General features: G+C 44.3%; 1 protein-coding gene across 2 annotated transcripts in view; it reads left to right on the top strand.

The window, feature by feature from the left end:
• Window positions 1-16,025, top strand: part of KANK4 (KN motif and ankyrin repeat domains 4) — a 286,564-nt gene that overhangs the window by 34,210 nt on the left and 236,329 nt on the right. The gene's annotated exons all lie outside the window — the stretch shown is intronic.

Raw genomic sequence — 16,025 nt, 5'->3', positions numbered from 1 at the left:
GTAATCAGTCAGGGGTCCCCAGAAGAAGCATGTTGCAGCAACAAGAGATACACTGTCAATTGTGCCTTCGCTGCTCTTAAGAGATGTCTTCATTCACTTTCAGAGACAATTTTTTAATTTTCTCATACAGTTTTCAGCTTTGTTCTGCTTGGAAATCCATTATGCTCAATTTTGTTTTCAACTAAGTAGTTTTGTATATTTTGAAGGCCAAGGAAGTGTTTCTATCTCTTTTTCTTTGATTTGCAGAGGTGTGCGCTGGATACATCACAGCGCATCTGGGAATCAGAGCAGAGGAGCGGTGGTTGGGCTGCTGGTACTGTGGGAAGGGATCAGTGAATGGAATTGGCACTGGCTGAGGTGATTGCCCGTATAAAGGGTGGTCCTCAGACAGGCGCGGCAGGCACAGGCGGGTGGAAGTCGACAGACGACGGGATGGGTAAAATACAACAAAAATATTAAATAAAACCATTTACCAGCGATGCGGCGAGCGAAAGGTGAGTGGTTTTATCATTTTTTTGTATTTTATTTTGCCTATCCTGTCGCCTGTTGACTTCCCTGCCCCACCCCACCACCTCACAACTCTTACCAGTGCCGGCCGTGCTTGTACTCACAGCAACATGAAGGATGGGTAAGGGGACAGCTATTCTAACCCTCAACACTTTAGATACCAAACTCTGGGACTAGCCATGGTAATCATTCCCGATGACCACTCTCTGCATACCCTGGAGCCGGATCTTGACAGTCTCTTATTGTGCAGAGCTGAGTGTCTGCTTAGAGCAGGTGGTAAATGTGTGTTTCACACTAGGGAATATCACAAGGGTATCAATGTTTACAAAGTGATTTCCTATTCTGAGGGGGTTTAACCTGCATTTGCTTTGTACTCTGTTACCACACAGTAAACCACACAGTAATGGTACTTATGTGTGTGGAGTTTCCACTTTGCCGTTAGCGTGCAATTTGTAATCGCGAACTAGTAGGAATTGTACTACATCGGCACCTCAAAGGGATGTAGAATAGGACCGCAGTCGTTAACTAGATACACATTTGCACAAAACCTGGGGATATCAATAAAAACCTCAAAAAATACAGCATTTTAAATAACATTTTAGAATGATATTATCCACCTACAGAGGATCATTAATGTGTTTTAAAGCCCATTCATTTGCGAAAAACATAATATGGTTAGACAAAGTAGCATGAAAAATAGATAACCTTGGGTTGCTTACCCAACCAATATATATATAAAACAGTTGGATGTATGCATTGTGCTTTGTTTCTCTGTTAGTTAAGTAGCCACTGTAAGAATAAAGGTTTCACTTGGTGGAGAGTAAAAAAACAAAATAATTCACTCAATTTCTGAAATGAATCAGATTTATTTTTATCTATTTCAAAGTTATTTCCTTGAAAATAAAAAAAATATTATACACCAAAATATATAATGTGTTTCAAAATTACTATGGATTATCAATATACAATAACTTGACCACAAGCAAGATCTGTCACAATGTCTTTCGTGTCTAAACACAACCTACTACATTGATAACACAATGACAGCCAACACGTTTTGCAGCTCCCAAAATCGGAGCTTCTTCAGGGCAAACGTTTTTATGAGAAAATTAATTCAGCGCTGTCTCTTCCTCTTAATGTACACACCCATCAAAGTCATTGTTCAATTGTATTGCTTCACAGTATTATAAACAACCACGTTCATTTATCTTAGATGTTACCAGGTACTCCACTGCCCGTTTCATACTTTAGAGTGCTGATACACACGTGTTTAGGATTCGCTTCGTGGCGCTATTGCTACCTTCACTGCCTGTTACCCAGATCGCATACATGAACCCTCAGCCAGGGCACTCATATCTTCCTGAGACCTTCTTTTCTCCGATAGTGTTAATATACCAAGATGTACATGCAGTTGTGTTACACAATCAAAAAAAGAGAACAGTTAATCAATAACTATCTCTTTTTTAATAGACGCTGCCCATGCAAGTGTTACATGCACAGAAGCTCTTTCTTAATGTCCTTACTGTAGCGCTTATGAAGCTGGAGAGGGGAGTAACATCTCAAAGGATGGACTACATATCCTGGCTTACTGGAATTATGTGGCGGGAAGGAACACATTATGTGGTGGGGTAACTAAATAATGCAGCAAAAAAGCGCATTTTGTGGTGTACTGCGGCACATTTTGTGGCTGTATGACTCCATTGTTTTATACTTGTTTCAGTGTTCACACTGTCTGAGCAGAGGACATTAGTATCAGTTAAAAACCTAAAAGTAGTATCCGGTTAACACCTAAATACAGCAATCAACAAAAGAAAGGAGGTGACCTGTCATTGAACTGTGAAGGACTTGCCAGTGCAAGGAAACACATGTGGCATGGATTTTAGTAACTTTTGATTGGTTTGAACAAGACGCAAATTTTTCTTTAGTGGAGATCTGTAGATTATACAGGAGATGATGCATTATGTGGCAACTGCAGCAAATCCATAACTATGCTGAAAACAGCATGGCAGTAGAACCGCAGACTTTTAGTGGCCCTGTATATATCTCACCACTACACCACATTGTTATAAAATCTGCCAACATAGAGCTGACTAAGCGTCAACCATCTACTGAACAAGTATGTCACATGCCACTTCTAAACCTCCAGTGCTTAATTGTGCCAGTGGTTTAAGGTGGTGGGCAACGGCACTCATTGTTATGGTCTGTTTTGACAGCACAGTTGTGCCAAACAATTTAGTGAGCATTACTAGAGAGGAGTTTTGGTTCTGACAACATAATGGGAACCAAGAGTATTGTTTGGGCAGGAGTTGTGTGCTTCCACAAAAAAGGGCTTGCCCTCCACAGAGCTGTGACCATTTTGTTTATTTATCCAGCTGCCTGGGCTTGAACGTATATGGGCAGACACACACATGACACTTCAATGCTATTAAAGTGTCTTAGATAACTATGGCTTTCCAAAGAAGAGAGTTTCCCAGATAAACCAGAAAGGACTGGGTATAAACAGTTAAAAAGGAAGGGGGGTTTCCTTTCTGTGTTATTCAGTTAATCATTTGGCCATTTGGCACATTAGCAGATATATCTAATCAATTGTTTAACATGACATAAAGGATTATTCAGACTCTATAGGTTCCTCATTTCTCTCAAATTTATTTTAGGAAAAAAGCCAGAATGATTTTTTTTACAAAACACAATAAAAACAATGTTAAAAACAGTATGCAATCAAATGCTCAGTTCATTAAATGTTCCAATTAAACACATTTCTAACTTGCTTCCTAAATCTTCAGTTGCAAATATTACAGACATTTAGTATAAAGCATAAACAATTAATACAGTTTTACAATTTCATACAAACAAAAATCACATGTAGTCCTTTTGTCGACGCGTTTCGGTGCTTGTATATGAATCGAAAAACACCTTCCTTAGGACTAAACTTTATTAAAACCAGGTATCTTCTTTCTAAAAAACGAATACATACAGTTAGTCTACAATTTTCCTAAGCACGAGAAAGAGTCTCTACTCATGCAGGTCATGTTATTATCTGCATAGCTAACGTCATTTCACATTTACCGAATATTGGTTTCTTACTTTTTATTGCTTGTTCATCATTATATTTGTGGGGTACTGGACTGCCAATTTTACTTTCTAGGTCCTCTTCGTGGGTATATTTCATATATCTCAACCACGGTGCCTATAAAGATAGGTGAATATATGTTCAAAAAGGATTTTTTTTATTCTTCTCGACTTTACAAAAGGGAATTTTATTTTTGCTAGTACGATGTCGCACCTACTTACTCTATTTTTATGGAGTTGCAGTCAAAGTTTTCGCATCCCCTTTGCCCTTGATTTGGTGATTATGCTCTTTAGTCGTTTGTATTTTCTAACTTGGTTAAAATCCTTGCATTTCTCCAGAACCTAGGGGTAAATTATAACATTATGGTTGGTCCTAGACAGCTATGAGTAGAAGAACCGATATTGTCTTATGTCCTATCCAACTTACATTAAAATTTTGATGCTGCGTGAGGCTTCTGGATTTTGACTACAACTGTTCGTGGATCTGCAGGGGTTATTGTCTTTCCCTTTATCTTTTACGTCTCTGCTTCTCAATTTGCAGAGGGTCCACCTGTTGGTAAAGGAATTATATAGGTAATCAAAAGGGCCTACGTAGCCCGCGCATCTATTTCTCTGGTGCTGAGTATCATCTCTATTAAATCAAAAATGTTCTCATAACTGGCATGTCTTTAATTAGGTGTCACTTCTAAAAAACAATAGCAGGATGCTTGTTTCCGGTCCAGGGAAGACATGGCTTGGCAGTTCGGTCTGGTCTGTTCCCATGAGGCACAGGGTCAGACTGATTTGCATATGGCCATGTCTGAACTGGGGTGGTGGAGTGAGCTAAAGAATGGTGATGGATTAAACCCAGCTCAGTTGACTGAGGGTGAGTGTTTGATTTGCTCAGACGCTCCGTCCATCATCCCCTTTGGTAACACATTATGCACTGTCACACTTCAGCCCCCTCTCAGCACAAGGAACATATAATTTGTGTTTCTGTTAACCAGCTCCCATGCACCTCATAATACCAGCAACCTCCAAAGCCACTATCATGAAATGATAAGTGTTGGAAATTGGGTTACTGGCTGAGGGGGGTGAAACCCTACTTAACCGCAGGCACATTTTCTATTAGAATGAAGTCACAAGCAACCCCAAATTAATCTGAGTTTTACCTTCTCGTTGCTTGGCATAAAGCAGTCAGGTTTAACTTAGAGAAAATGTGTAAAGTATTTATGCAGCAGTTAAAACCGTAATGAAGTGAGAACACAACACAAGAGAAATCACACAACAATTTATTAAAATGTAATACATTATTTGAGACCAGAACAACAAAAATCCAGTCAGTAGAATCGGAAATATGCAATTTTAAAGTTTTAAGTGAAAATAGTGCCTGGTTGCACAAAGCGAAAACACTGGTTATCTGATCATTCCAGACCAAAACAAAATCACAAGTTCAGGCCGACTGTGATGGAGCGGTTCTGAGGAAGCAGTGGGGATGCATTGCCGTTGAGGATGCTGTCGACAAGGGGCTTGCAATGCGAAGTCCTGCATTGAGGAGGCATTACACACTGGAGGTTCCAAAGAAGCTGCAGGATTGCAATGCGGCATCGTTATCTCGGATGCCAATTATGAGGGGCTTTTGTTGCAACTGCCTGTGTCGAAGATCCGTCGCGCAGCAGTGGTTCAGAGGAGACTGTGGACTGTCATGCAAGGTCCAGGAAAGGGGATGTGTCATGCTTGGAGGTTGTGAGGCAGTGATGCAAGAAGATGCATAGCGTTGCATTTTGTCTGTCCACAGGCCCAGCTGGCTGGCAGAGCACCTTCCAAGGGTCCAGGATTGGGGTGGTGCCACTTGGGGAGGTAGGACTCACAGAAGACAGAGTCCAGGTGCTGGGTTTAAGTTGATTGAAGTATTTTCTGTTTCTGAGGCTAGATCAGGAGGCCAGCTATGTAGCCCTTGGAGTCCCTCTGATGGTCTTGAGATCAAGATGCAGGACAATTCATTTTACTCATGCAGCAGGGCAACAGAGTGGTAGTCCTTCTTTCAGAGCAGCACAGCAGCCCTTCGGAGATTTCCACAGGTCCAGAGGTGTACTGAAGGTTTGGGTCTGAGAGTTCATTATTTTTACTAGGAGCACACTTTGAATTAGGAGAAGTTTCTGGAGATTTCCACTCCCAGAGGCATTTTGAATTTCCTGCGTCCCTCCCCTAGACCCAGCTTGCTTGGTGTCACAAAAGACTAGCACCAAACCCTTTGTGAGTGTGCTCAGGCAGAGCCTTTGTGATGTGCAAGTGACAGCTGCTACCACTCTTAAAGTCAGGGATGGTCCAACCTACCGACATTCATTCTCCTTTGTCTCACTGTCTGGGAACAGTGCACAAAAACCAACTGCCAGCTACATCTAGTCACGTGACACCGGATACAGGCTGCATGAACCAAATAGTTGGGGCAAGAAATTGCCAATTGTCTAAAAGTGGTATTTTTAGAATTGTGACTTAAAATCTGAGTTTACCATTTAATTACAATTCTTTAGACACCAAACTTGACATTTCTGCCTGCTCCTAATTGAAAGTTATTACTTATTAAATGTAATACGTTTAAAAAAAAATATTTGTATTGAGTACTGCAGATAATATACATGTGTACACAGTCAATAGTAAGCATTTGTTTACATTTCCAATAACAATTTAGTATTAATCCTGCATGTGTCCTGGAGCAAAGCATACATAGAGTGAATCCACTCTACACAAAGTGCAACAATATTCGCAGTGTGAATGTACGAACTGTATACTTGTATACTGAACGAAGACCCAATTATAAGGTAGCTCAATGTTATCCTATAGGAGAGGTAGGTCTTGTAGTAGTGAAAAATTAATATACTACTTTTTTCACTACCAGGAAACCTTAAAGTGCATGTCCAACTACACTGTACCCTGCCCTGTGGGCCGTGTAGGGCATAGCTTAGGTGTGAACTAAATGTATTAAAAAGAAGAGTTTAGGTCTGACAAAGGGTTATTTTAGTTAATAGCTGATAACTAAAGCTGGTTGTATCATTTATGTACCGACAGCTTATCGTCTGTCTTTGTCTTCATGAGTGAAGTTGTACCGTGCAGGAATACCACATTATCATAAGCACAGCATTATGTATGAGTCATGTTACCACTTTTGTCACAGGTGTGGTTTCTCTAGAAATCACTTGTTTATAGACATTCGGGTCATTCCTGATGTGCGATTTTTTCAGTTTATTACAGATAGTCGGTGTACACGGTTAAACCTCAGTTTCTTGGCGTGTACACTGGCACTTTGAGGGAGTCATGTTTTGCATGCGACACAGATATTGGTTTATATGCGCAAGAATTGATTTCAATCCGTTTTTTAAAAGTCTTGTTGCATATTTACATACATCCGCATGTTACACGTGGCATGGACATCAATTGTCGAGCATTTATTTTGGTTACTTTCCTATGGCTTGTTCTGATAATACTGTGTAATTTTCCACATTACAGTTATCCCTGATGAAGGTGTTTTCCTGACATGCATTGGGTCTATGATATAACTGTTATTTATGATGAACCTTGAACTGCCAGATGCTGCTGACACAAATTTGGAGTAGCATCATGAATAATTTTGAATTCTGGCATCACTACGTCTTCAAAAAAGCAATTGAAGCATTGGACAGCATCATTGTGTTTTGATTCATTATTTCAACATTTTTGATTTTGTTTACATTTTGGAAGCCAGAGGCTTGAATGTTGTGAGCCCTGGGACTGGTTGACAACTCGATGACCAGCTATCAACAATTGCTTCACAAGCGTGTTCTGGGCAGAGCATGCACCAATGTTGCACACTAAAGATTATGTTGATATGTTTATATATATAGAAAAAAGTGAAGTTTGATTAGTTTATGTTGACATTTGGAGAAAGAACAGATGATGAAGGGAATGCTGAATTAATCAAACATTCACCCACAGTCACAGATCTGGGTTAAATCCATCGTTTTACCTATGATGAAGCATGTCATCAACCATGTTGATGAGTGAGGGTTTTATTTTCAAAATATTGAATTATTCCACATAGTTAGTTTCCTGTGTCTTTGTTAACTACATAATAATTTTTCTGCACTTAATGTGAGACTTTTAGTTCTCATGATTGCGTGCATACTTAAATATTGGAACTGACGATTCCTCTATATCATTTCGGTCACTCCTTTGTTGTTATTTGAAAGCCAATTGCACCATGGTTAAAGGAGAGAGCACACACCTGTTAGAACTGGTTAGCAGTGGTAAAGTGCACACTGTCCTAAGGCCAACAAAAGCGAGATCAGCAAAAATGGAGGAGCAAGTCTAAATGCTTGGGAGAAGACCAAGCTGACAGGTTTAACAACAAGCATGAACCATGAGTATCTGTCAGCAAAACATGAAATTAGTATAGCCTAAATTTCAACTTCCTACCATTTAGTTAGTCTTCAGTCTTCTATAAATCCACCGCTGGAGTCACTGTGCAATCTAAATGTTTTTAATACATTACAGTCTCTTTGAGTAATGTCACTCCAGATATAGTAGCATTTAGACCAAGGTCATAGAAGGACCACGTAGGTGGAATTAATGATGTTCTCCTATTGTTTTTACAACTTTATAAACATCTGGAAATGTTGTAAACTTTTAGTGTCCAAACAGGCATTCATTAATTACTCTTGTAAATAGTATGCAGTGGTTCCTCAGTCCCAGTATTATGGCACAAAGCTGGTGTCTATTAGACAGCACCACACGTGAAATGGGTATGCATAAATTAAAACATTTACTTCAGGCTGCATTCCAGTCTATCGTTTTTTAGCCCATCTGTCTATCATGGACAGGGGCCAGCCAGCCATATGCAATTAGGCTTGGGCCCATGCCCAAAGGTATGAGCCAGCTGTAACAGTCAACGTCACTGTCAGGCCAGGTCCTCTCTGAATTAGAAACAAGGAACCTTAGACCAGTTTTGGCCTTCTTGAACCTCATCAATGAAATGCTGCATGAGTCCTATGGTCAGAAGACATGGGAACCATGTCTGGCCATACCCCTCCTACTTAGGGAGGTGGAAAAAGTGATGGATGAAATGCTTGAATTATTCTCAGCCACTGATCATCACTCCGAGTCACATTCCAGTCCACTCTTTTAGGCCATCTGTTCGATTAAAGACTAGGATCAGCCATACCCACATCCGATTGGTAACCCCCGCAAAAGGGGCAGTCCAACTCAAACTGCCAGGGCAGGATTTACTCACACATCCCGCCCCTCACTTTTTTATTTTTCTCAGTGAGACCCTCTAAGTGGACAGATGTGCTCAAACATATGCCCAGTATCTCTCTGTGCCTAGGACTTGAGCGGCGCCTCTGCGATGAGGCCCAATATGGCCGAAACTGGTCTCAGCTGGTTTGTGCTGATATCCAGAGGAGGAATGATCCAGCAGAGTGGGCTAAAGGTTACTTCTAGAACGGGGCTAGGGGTAAATTGCATAAGGATGGCCCTGGCCTGAAGTGGCACGATGAGCAAGCAAACAATGGACTGGAATGCAGGCCAGTGGAATGACCAGTGGCTGAAATGAATTCAAGCATTCCACCCATCAGTGTTTTCCTCCCAGGGGTGATGAAAACTTACCCTCCGCCCTAACTATAATTGTAACTCCCAGAATGTTTAACGTGCAGCGTTTATAGTTGATGCATTTTTCTTTGCATCATCTGTTCTTATTACTAAAACGTTCAATAAAGTGGCGAGGACTCTAACTTAGAGCTTTCAAACAAACTGCATACACTGATAAAATGTCAATATTCTTTCCTGAACCCCAGTCACCACTCTCTCCCCATAATTATTATTTGTTTCCATTTTTAGAGTCCCAAATTGCTGCTGATTGCAACAGCACGGCAATTTATTCACGAAGGTTTCCCAAATGATTTGATATGTAAATCGCGCCACCCTTGTTTTTACTTCAGTAAACTAGCTGTCAGTCAGGGTTCTATTGTGGGCTCAGCATCACGAGGGCCGGCTTCCTTCGTCAGAGCTCATTATTGTCACTTATATCTCTGCTCATCAAATGTAAGAATAGAAACGGCGCCTGTGATGTTCATTCTTCCAGATGGCGCACAGAAAGGGAAGTGGATGCCTTTCTGTAATTAAAATGGAATTCTATTATCCAGAGCAGAATCCAACATATAAGCAAGTGCCCTGTTTTCCTCTACCTTCTATAGGCCATTTAGATAGAATTGTAAATAATTACAGTGCACAAATGTATAGCGCCCACCACAAATGTAACTGCAACTTGGCACTTATATTATTATCCAGCTCATTGCTACATATGTTCTTAAACGCACAAAGATGAAAGTCTTAGCTGACCTACGGTGATTCAGAGCCGTTAAACTCAGATTCAGATCTCTTCAACCAATGTATTAACTCACTGAGCTATCGTATTCACATTCTTTCTAACGGGAACATTTCGAGCAATAGATTTAACGATTTCATGCTGTAATTTGGAGTTTATGGGTTCGAGTCTTCAATCTAGTTTTTTCCGTAGGAGATTGTTTAGTTTTTACTAAAGTATGAGAGCTGGTCTAGACGTCCTCCAAAGATATCTCGTTAACACTTTTCTAAATATATGTAACCCATGTGTTCTTATTAGAGTGTGGTTAGACAACATTTCCTTCTAGGAAGTTTATGTATGTAGAGGAATTACTCATCTTTTTCTTCATTGTATTTTCATTTAGAATGTTTGACACTTATTTTTATACCTTTGCCTTTCGTGTGCACCAGGCAATCCACATTTTTTTTCTTTTTTAAATCATTGGATGGTGTTGTACATTGACTTGCAGTCACTTTAAATAATTCTTCAACACAACTACAGAGGTAGCTCTACTAATATCAAATCAGACAATCTAACACCCTGACTATCTTCAGGAAAAGCCTAAAAACGTGGCTGTTTCCTAAAGACCGTTAATCTTAATTTCTTTACCTCTGACCATGCCGCTGCAATGGGGGCTATGTGTAAAAATCTGAGCGCCAAGATACCCGTAGGGTGAAAGGTTTTGCGCTATATAATAAATAAATGCATACATACATACAATATGAAATTGTGTGTCAAAGAGATGCACAACAATATATTTGAATTTTCAATAAAATGTGGGTATTTATGTTGTTAGGTGAGCCCTAGAACATGGCTCTCTGATCTGGAGAAGCGCACCAGTCATACCTTCCTACGGAAGCCGGAATAATGTCCTCTTGAAAGTGCCCAAGAGCTTGGCAGTGGTCACTGCATCTTTATGTGACTCATAGTCACAGAGCAGGTCCTTTTCCTGTTCTCTGAGGCTTAGGCAAGTGAGAGTGGCCTCCGGTCCTCGCCAGCACCCACACGCTCGCCTCCACGGACTACATCCTCCTTGGGGAAGAGAACTTCCACCTCGAGAACAACAACGATGCCAACTCCACCACACTGATTGACAACCTCGCCAACCTCGGCCTCAAACAACTCGTCACCACACCCATCCACGCTGCCGGCCACACGCTTGACCCCATCTTCTCCACAGGCACCCACATCACCTTTGACCACACCTCCGAACTCCACTGTACCGACCACCGCTGCATCCATTTCACCTTCAGGAAACCAACCACGCACCGCCGCTGCTGGAGCAAAGTCACCGAAGACCGATGGTCACCACCCTCACCCAGAACCCACCCACCGACCCCACCAACTCAGACGCCGTGGCCCGCAACCTCAGACAGTGGATCGAGAACTGCACCAACACCCTTGCCCCGCTCAAGAAACACTCCAACAGCCACGCCAGCAAGTGAGCCACCTGGTTCACCGATGAGCTCCTGACCTTCTAACGCGCATGCCGGAAATTGGAGAAAAAATGGCTCAACGAATGCACAACGGACAACCGCGCAGCCCACAAGGACACCACCCGCAGACACCACCACCTCATCAGATTAGCCAAGAGATCCACCTTCAAAGACCGCTTAGACAACAACACACATGACAGCAAAGAACTCTTTAGCATCGTAAAGGAACTCTCCAACCCGAGTGCCAACGCCAACGATATCCCACCCTCACAAGAACAGTGCGACTCACTAGCCATCTTCTTCCACCGCCAGATCGCTGACATCCACAACAGCTTCAATACCATCACCGTCCCGACTACGCCAGACTCCACCTCCCCTGTGAAAACCACCAGCGCCATCCGCCTGACCTGGTCCAATGTCAACGACGACGAGACACACAAGGTCATGAACTTCATCCACTCAGGATCTCCGTCAGACCCGTGCCCACAAAACGAATTCAACAAAGCAGATGCAGCCATCGCATCCCAACTACGGAAGGTCATCAACATCTCCTTAGAAACAGTGACATTCCCGGGAAGCTGGAAGCACGCTGAAATCAACGCCCTCCTCAAGAAGCCCAAGGCGGACCCCAAGGACCTCAAGAACTTCCGGACGATCTCCCTGCTCCCGTTCCCGGCAAAGGTCATCGAGAAAATCGTCAACAGGCAATTGACCCACCACCTGGAAGACAACTACATCTTGGACCCGTCCCAGTCCGGATTCGGACGACACCACAGCACCGAGACAGCCCTCATTGCTGCCACAGATGACATCAGGCGCCAACTAGACAACGGCGAAACATCAGCCCTTATCCTCCTGGACCCGTCAGCCGCCTTCGACGCGGTCTGCTATCGCACTCTAAAGACACGCCTCCGGGAAGCCGGAATCCAGGAGAAGGCCCTTGACTGGACCACGTCCTTCCAATCCAGCAGAACCCACAGCGTCCGCCTCCCACCCTTCCGATCCGAAGCCACCGACATCATCTGCGGCGTCCCCCAGGGCTCATCCCTCAGCCCAACGCTGTTCAACACCTACATGGCCCCCCTCGCACAAGTGGCCCATCACGACCTCAACATCATCTCCTATGCTGACGACACCCAGCTCATCCTCTCCCTCACCAAGGACCCACACACCGCCAAAACCAACCTCCACGAGGGAATGAAGGCCGTCGCCGACTGGATGAGGAGCAACCGTCTGAAGCTGAACTTGGACAAGACGGAGGTACTCATCCTCGGACCCACCCCCTCAGCCTGGGCCGAATCCTGGTGGCCGACCACACTGGGAACAGCACCAACACCAACCGAACATGCATGCAACCTAGAATTCATCCTCGACTCCTCCCTCTCCATGGCTAAGCAGGTCAAAGCCGTCTCCTCCTCCTGCTACAACACCCTCGCATGCTCCGCAGGATCTACAAGTGGATCCCGACCGAAACAAGAAGAACGGTGACACAGGCCATCGTCATCAGCAGACTGAACTACGGCTACGCACTCTATGCAGGAATCCGAGCCAAACACCTATGACGACTACAACGCATCCAAAACGCCTCCCCCCAACTGATCATCAACGTCCCCCACCGCAGCCACATCACCCCCCACCTGAGAGACCTACACTGGCTCCCCGTCTACAACAGGATCACCTTCAAGCTCCTCACCCATGCACACAAAGCACTCCACAATGCCGGACCAGCCTACCTTAACAGCAGACTCAGATTCTACACCCCCACCCACCAGCTCCGCTCCGCCAGCCTCGCCCTCGCCGTTGTCCCCTGCATCCAACGAACGACCTCCGGCGGCAGATCCTTCTCCTACCTCGCCACCAAGACCTGGAACACCCTCCCTACCCATACACGGCAGACCCAAGACCTACTCGCCTTCAGAAGACTCCTCAAGACCTAGCTCTTCGAGCAGCAGTAGCACCCCCTCCCCCTCAGCGCCTTGAGACCCTCACGGGTAAGTAGCCCACTCTACAAGTACTCTGATTGATTGATTGATTGATCCTCACCGCTCCTAAATTCTACCTAATTTCAAGTAACCGAATCCTTTGCTGCATCCTCTGTGCCTGGATAGCACTTGTATGTAGAGTAGGTGTGAGGAGTTATGTTTGTGAACTGTGTACCCTGTGTGGATGGGAGTTTAGTGGTATCCATCTTGGAATGCCAATGAGACCTTAATGTATGAGATGTAGGTTGAAGGTAGCCTTGAGACTAGCATTCTGCACTGCCAGCATCCTTGAAGCTTTTGAGCTCTGAAGTAAAGGAAAGATGAGGCCAGGAATCCTTTTAGAAAAGCAGAAGTGACCTTTTGCTGTGTCCTGCATTTTGTTTCTCCATGGAGCACTCATATTAGATTAGGTGGAGAGTGTGGGGAGTATGGCGGCATCGGTCTCCTTGGTGCAGGGTTGGCTTTTGAGAAGCCTGCTTCTTTTATTCCACACCAGCTGCTGCACCCAGAGCATTCCTGGGTGTGAGCTGCTGAGGCTTCTCGCCTTTCATGTTGTGGGTTTCTCCCAGCATCACCATCTACTGCCATCACCGGGAGACAAAGAGTGGGTCTGCTCAGGAAGAAGATTGAGACACAAAGTCAAACAACCTCCTCCAACCGGTTCCAGGACAGTATATATAGAGTATACAAACAATATTTCAGAAACAATTTAAAAAGCCAGTTAGTGCTCCAGAACTTCTCACTGACCAGTTGAGATGACAGCCCGCAGGGGGTTGGAGAAATATTCTGACATCCAGGGTTGGTGTTGTTAACAGCAAGCTTCCCAGAGGTGAGGGGACATCACCGGATGAAGTATGCATCTGTCTATTGAAGGAGCTGGGGATCCACTTGTCAGAGGTTTTTGCCAGACCTGCGGAGAGAGGGATGCTTGATGTACCTCTCTGCAGGAAAGGCTCTGCCTTACAGCGACATTTAGAAGAGACCGTTGGCCAGTGTGCCAATATTACTCTACAAAGTATCTAAGGTCTCCACACCACTGGTGCCTGGTAATCTCTCTGTACTCCAGGGTCATGGTATTTTATCATCACCTCCCCTTGCCAGATTCAGGACCAGAAACCTGGGATCTTAGACAAAGACTGTTAAGAGGGGCTACCTAGTACTTGCATTGCGGGAGAAAGCTGACCCAAAGCTCAGGAGGGACATTGGAGATGCCTTTGCATGAGCTAAGAGAGGGACAGTGAATGAGACGAGGTGGAATAAGCCGAAGATAAACTCAAAAAGAGCCTTCACCACTTTGCGAGGGTGAGACAAGGGATCCCAAAGTGACTCTGTAGTGACTAATAATTTGTGTGCCTCTAGTGGGCAAAGGGTACTGAGCAACTAGTGTTCAGTTGCAATGCAAAATCAAGCACCAAGAAAACAGGTAATGCTGAGAGCCAGACTGAAATATAAATCAAGAGTGCTGGAGGAGAACCACTTTGATGGGAGGCTTGAACCAAGATCTAGAGTACTCACTGTTTTAACCAAGGACAGGCACCTAGTTTGTTTGGGTGGTGAGTTTTGTTTCTGATCAAAAGGAATAATCCAGGCCGCTGTGAGCACCTCGACTCCACTGCAGCCTCCTCAGCTGGTGCTGACGCTGCCTTCACGTACCTGGCAGACCCAGCCGGCACCCTGGTCACTGCTCACACTCTAGTCCTCAGGCCCGGAGCGACATATCTGTTCCTCGCTCTTTGTAGGCCATGCAGTGCACACATTGTGGGGCAACACTGACTCCTTATTAGAACGTAGGCAGTGACTGCACCTCCAATGCAAAAACTACACAACACAAAAGCACTGTGAGAATCTGGGTATTTGGGACCAAAGTTCTCAGTAACATGGAGGGAATGTCACAAAGGAATGACCCATTGCCTAGCCATGTTCGCCATTTAAATGCTTGCACAGGGGACCGCCATGCAATGATCACAAGCTATTGCAACAGAAATCAGCTGCGGTTTCTTCATTGGGGCGTTGGGGCATTGACTGTCTGTCCCTGTTGCCTCCACTACCAATTGAATTGCTATAGATAAATATTCACTGCAGCTGCGGCATGTTTTTTAAGACTGTCTGCCTTCGTCCCGGTAGGGCAGGTCGTGGCCAATCCTGCTGATTGGCAGTCAGCCTCTATAGCCTGGTGCGCATGTCTGGTTGGACAGGTATGTTACTTTGCCCAACCAGACATGCGTACTTTAGCCTTCTGAATCACGCCACTGAAGAGCCAGGAAGAAATCCCCCTTTGGAGCGCTGGGCTCCCCTGATCACACCAATCCGTGCTTTGCTCTCATTCTGTTTACTAGTAAATCAGCATGAGAGCAAGGCACGGATTGGTTGTTCAGACTGCGCCGAAATGCATACTGGTATCGTGACAATGTCGAAGTGCCGCTGTGAAGGAATTGTGGAGGTGGGATTATTGAAGAGAGCAAGTAATATGTGTCGTCTCCACTGCCCTGAGTATGCTTCCCTGGGCCATGGTGACCAGTGGTGAGTTGCTGTTTTATTTTTTATATTATTTGATAATCTGAAGCAATCTGAATCGTAGAGTAGACATGTTTGTGGTGATCGCAGGCGATGTGTAATCACAGAGGCAGGGTGCGGGCCCCTCCACGCGCTCTCCGTTTGCAGCAGGCAGTCTTGGAT

This window comes from Lissotriton vulgaris, chromosome 1_1 (genome assembly GCF_964263255.1).
Source record: "Lissotriton vulgaris chromosome 1_1, aLisVul1.2, whole genome shotgun sequence".
NCBI lineage: Eukaryota > Metazoa > Chordata > Amphibia > Caudata > Salamandridae > Lissotriton > Lissotriton vulgaris.
The sequence above is the reverse complement of the archived record's forward strand: the minus strand, read 5'-3'. Positions and strand labels throughout refer to the sequence as shown.